General features: G+C 35.8%; 1 non-coding gene across 1 annotated transcript; it reads left to right on the forward strand.

Annotated features, from left to right (window-relative positions):
- Window positions 1–678: 678 nt before the first annotated feature.
- Window positions 679–782, forward strand: LOC148568309 (small nucleolar RNA R71). Its single transcript, XR_015882187.1, has one exon. It is a non-coding gene; the product is annotated as a small nucleolar RNA R71 (small nucleolar RNA).
- The last annotated feature ends 4,697 nt before the right edge of the window (window positions 783–5,479 follow it).

The raw sequence follows: 5,479 nt of genomic DNA on the forward strand, positions 1-5,479 counted from the left end.
TGCACAAAACTCATCATCATCTCCCATTTAGAATCTTCTTGGGATTTAGAATTTGCCTACTGAGGTGGTTGTTGTTGCTGAGACTGAAATTGGCGGTTATTATGGTTGTTCTGTTGAAAACCACCCTGAGAACTATTGTTGAAGTTTTGAGGTCTCTGAGGTTGATCTCTCCACCCAAAATTTGGGTGATTCCTCCATCCCTGATTGTATGTCTTAGAATATGGATCATTGTTGGGATTTCTAGGACCACTCCCCATGTAATTCACCTGTTCAGAAGAGGGTTGAGCATAATCTTAATCATCATTTTGCATAAAGTTACCTGTCATGTCATAGGAGATATCTTGGGGTGGATTTTAAGTGTTGATAACTGAGACTTGCATGCCACCCATTTGTTGAGTAAGTAGATTTATCTGTTGAGACATAAGCTTGTTCTGAGCAAGAAGAGCATTAACAGCTTCTACTTCCAACACGCCTCTCTTCTGAGCGGCCTCAGAGTTCACAGGATTCCTGTTAGATGTGTATAAATATTGGTTGCTTGCAACCAATTCAATCAGCTCAATAGTCTCCTCTGGTGTCTTCTTCTTGTGCAATGAACCGCCTGCAGAAGTGTCTAGGCTCATCTTTGACATCTCTCATAAGCCTTCATAAAAGATATCCAGTTGGGTCCACTTGGAGAACATGTCAGGAGGGCATTGCCTAGTCAGTAGCTTGTATCTCTCCCAAGCTTCATAAAGAGTTTCACCGTCCTTCTGCTTGAAGGTCTGAACCTCCAACCTAAGCTTAGTTAGCTTCTTTGGTGGGAAAAATTTAGTGAGAAACTCTGTAACAACCTTTTCCCAAGTATTCAAACTCTCTTTTGGTTTGGAATCTAACCATAGCTTTGCTTTATCCCTCAGAGCAAATGGGAAAAGCATGAGTTTGTACACCTCTGGATTTATTCCATTTGTCTTCACAGTATCACATATCTGCAGAAAATCAGAAATAAATTGATTTGGATCTTCATGAGGAAGTCCATGATACTGGCAGTTTTGTTGCACCAGGGTGACCAATTGTGGCTTCAACTCAAAGTTGTTTGCAGTTATAGGAGGCACCACAATGCTTTTTCCATAGAGATCCGCAGTAGGGGCAGAATAAGAGCCAAGCACTCTTCTTTGCTGATCATCCCCATTCGGATTTACCACATTGGCAATAGCATTATTATTTGCCATAGTGGATTCTGCAGCCTTGCAAAGTCTTGCTTGTTGTAGACGTCGCCTGAAAGTTCTTTCAGGTTCAGGGTCAAAGTCTAAGAGATGTTCTTTATCTCTATTTCTGCGCATACACAAGCAGAAAACAAGAAAAAATGAGACTCTCTACGTCAGAGTGCAGAGAAGTCCCTGTGAGGTAACCTGTGTAAAATAATAAAATAAAAATGCTAATTAAATAAATAAAAAAAATTCGATAACTTAAAAAAAATAAACAGAAAAATTAAAATAAAATTAATTGGGTAACACCAAACATAAGTTCAGAAATTAAAAAAAATTATTAGTGCTATTAATTTAAAACATTTTTTTTATATATAATAAACAAAAAAAAGAAAAACGAAATAGGGGAGGGGGGATGTAAATGAAAAGGAAAAGAAAGTAAATAACGTAAAATGGAAAAGCAAAAGGAAAAAAATTAACGTAAAGTGAAAAGAAAAATAACGTAAAAAAAATGTAAAATAAAAATTAATAATAAAATAAAATAAAAAATTAATATAATAAAAATTATCTAATCTAAGCAATCAAACAACAAATAGTTGTTAATCACAGTCAATCTCCGCCAACGGCGCCAAAAACTTGGTGCGGTATTTTACAACCACACTTATCAACCGGCAAGTGCACCGGGTCGTACCAAGTAATACCTTACGTGAGTAAGGGTCGATCCCACGAGGATTGATGGACTAAGCAACAATAGTGTTTGATAGGCTTAGTTAGACAAACAAAAATTGGTGTTGAGATGCAGTATAAAAGACATTAAACAATATCAAAAATATTGAAGAAGGGCAAGTAATTAAGTTGAGAATAATATATGGAGAAGGCAGTTAAGGTTTCAGAGTTATCTATTTTCTAGATTGACTTTTCTTATTAACTATTTTAATCATGCAAGATTTAATTCTTGGCAAACTATTTGTGACTAGACCCTAATTCCTTAGACCTTCCTAGTCTCCTCTAAAATTCATCAACTGCCAATTCCTTGGTCAATTGATTCCAATTAGAGGGTGATGATCAAATTCTAGTTTATATGCCACAAGAATCCTAATTATCCAAAAATAAAGGGATTATATGTCACGTATCCCGTTAATTACAAACAATTAGAAATGCAGGATAATATGTTTTCAAGCTATTGTTCAAGTAAAGAGCTTTTCCAAATTTTACAAGAACTCAAATAGAACATGGGTCATACTTCCGTTCCACCCAAGGTCATAAAATAAAGAACGAAAACAATTATTGAATATAAATCAAAACATGAATTAAAATAGAAAAATAATATTATCAATCCATACAATAGACAGAGCTCCTAACCTTAACAGTGGAGGATTAATTGCTCATGGAATATGAAATGTAAATTTGTATGGAATAATATTGTGGAATGTTTTCCGGAACCACCCTATTGGGATCCCTTTTCTATCTAATCCTAATAATTAAAAAATCAAATATCTAAAATTAAAATTAAAATAATATCTTTTCCCAAAATAAGATTTGAATTTAAAATTCGAATTAATTAACAAGTCTTCAGCTGATGGCCGGGACCACTTGATTTGTCCATTCTGCAGCTTTTAATCTGTGATTTCTGGGCTAAGAACTGGGTCAAAACAGCCCAGAAATCGCCCCCAGCGTTTTTCTACTTTTTTTGCAGTGGCGCATGTGACGCGTCCGCGTCGTCCACGCGTTCACGTCATTTGTGCAGATTCCAGTTCACGCGATCGCGTCATGCATACGATCGCGTTATTGTGATTTCCTCCATCCCACGCGGTCGCGTGAGCCATGCGTCCGCGTCGATATTCGCTAGTCATCTCCTTGGCTTCTTCTCTTTCTCTGCAGAAACTCCATCAAATTCCGCCAAATGCTACCTAAAATAAACAGTATTGTACAAAACTCAAAATAGCATCCATAGTGGCTAAAATATAATTAATTCTTATTTAAACTCAATAAATTAGATGCAAATTCACTAGGAAAAGATAGACTAGATGCTCACGCATCACAAGTGCACCGGATCGTACCAAGTAATAACTCACAATGAGTCAGTGTCGATCTCATGAGGATTAACGGATTAAGCAAACAATAGTCAACAGATTAATCTAGTCAGACAATCAAAATTAGGGTTTTGAAAATCTTTAACATAAGCAGCAATGAAACAGAGGAAAACAATGAGAATTGAACGACGGTACGATTAAGAGAGTGAAGGTTTTAAAGATGTTAAAACTTCTGGATTAATACTTTTTCACTTTCCACCTTGATCATGCCAAGATACATTCATGGTAAATCATTAGTAATTAAATCCCAATCCCTTGCTTGGTGATTCAATTTCTCTTTAACCTAATTAATCGCTAATCCCTTAGTCAATTACTTAAGAAAAGAGTTAAATAATGTCTACTAATTTCTAAAACCACACAATTCATAAGAATATTCCATAGTTGATTTTATGTCACTTATCAAATCTAGTTTCAAAATTTAAGAATTATAAGAATCAGTTTTCAAGCTTAATTCAATTAATCAACTTTTTCAAGAAGTTAAAAGAATTCAAATCAGAGAAGAATTATTTCCCAAAACATTCAAACCCTTTAAGATGAAGAATGAAAACCTTTTCTTAAGAAGAAATTAATTCATTAATCAAAGGCGTAAAAAGTTAGAACATTAATCCATGGAATCAACAGAGCTCCTAACCTTAACCAAGGAGAATTAGTTGCTCATGTTCTTCCTTGAAATCCTGAAAAAAAAAAAACAAAACTTCCGAGAGCCTCAACAAAGTGTCTCACTTCTCCATAAATACTAACCCTAATTTAATTCAAATTCAAACTAAAGTAGAATCAAGTTTAAAACAAAATCAAATCTAACTAATTAATGATTGCCTCTAGCAAAATTGTCAATCTTTATCTCCTTGCAAATCTTCAATTAATGTTGTAATTTGTGACTTTGAATTGAGCCTTGAATTAATGAGGGATTGGAGGTCTTTTAATGAGGGGATTAAGGTCCTGGGAGATCATATTCTCGTGTGTTACGTGAGATCCTGGCGTGTTACGTGAGGCCCAACCTTGAATTAATTTGCCCTCTGTGATGCTTGGTGTACCACGTGAAGAAGAGTTCTACATGGTACGCGACCTTTAAAATCCTCAAATTGTGGCTTCTGTGTGGTCCTGGCATGGTACGTGAAAAATCCCACGTCCCATGTGAATCTGCATTTGTGCGTACGCACGCACTCATGCGTGCGCACACTACCTAAAATCTCCTCCTCGTGGGAACGCACGCATACATGCGTACGCACAGTATCCGTGTCTTACATGAAAGGCTTCTCATACCACGTTGAGTCTTCTACGTACCACGCTAAAATGGGGGGTCGTTGATGTGAGCCAAATGTCGGTTTGGAATTTCACAAAATAATTCCGTTGCAAGTATAGTTCCAAACCAACAATTGAACCGAATCAAAGTTTGATTTATTTGTCACAATGCAAACCAATAAAATTTGAGAGCATTAAACCTTGGGTCGTCTCTCAAAGGAATTGTAGTAAGGTATGCGTGTTATCAGTTATGAGTATAAGAAGGGGGTTTGCAGATAAAGAGGCGAGAAATTAAATAAGAACAAAGTAGAGCTAACAACCAGAGATGTATAAATGCTAAAAGACATTCCTGGCTAGGATTGAAAATCATGGAGTTCCTATCCGAATCATTGACCACAAACATGGCGATTACCTAGAGTTAATCCCATTTAGTCATCTCCAACATCGGGAGAAAGTCAAATAGGCATAGTCAGTCTTAATCCATAGGTCTTACTCGTCAATGGAAATAAGAACAACTAACAACCCTGAATCACCAATCAATATCAGACATCAAAGACTCTTGCGGCACTAACCACGACATGACAATTATAAGAGCAAATCCAATTAGTCAACCTCTAATGGTGAGATAAGTCAACCGGGCTTAATCAATCTCAATCCATAGGTCTTACTCATTAATGGAAACGAGATTAATTAAAATCTCCAAATTGTCAATTAACTCGGACATTAGTGACATCAAGGTCACCTAAATTACTCAATTTCAAGCCAAGAGTGTAAAAATCTACCCTAAGACTAAAGGAGGCATTTCTACAAACATTTGAAAGGCGTAGAAGGAAAGCATCATAAAATTCCAATAATAATAAAATCTAAAACTACCAAATACAAGATAACAACAATAACAACTCAATTAAATATCAATAAACATAAAACATCAAATTGCATTAATAGAAATCAAAAGTAACA

The sequence above is a fragment of the Arachis ipaensis genome, chromosome B4, assembly GCF_059453495.1.
Source record: "Arachis ipaensis isolate K30076 ecotype BB chromosome B4, ASM5945349v1, whole genome shotgun sequence".
NCBI lineage: Eukaryota > Viridiplantae > Streptophyta > Magnoliopsida > Fabales > Fabaceae > Arachis > Arachis ipaensis.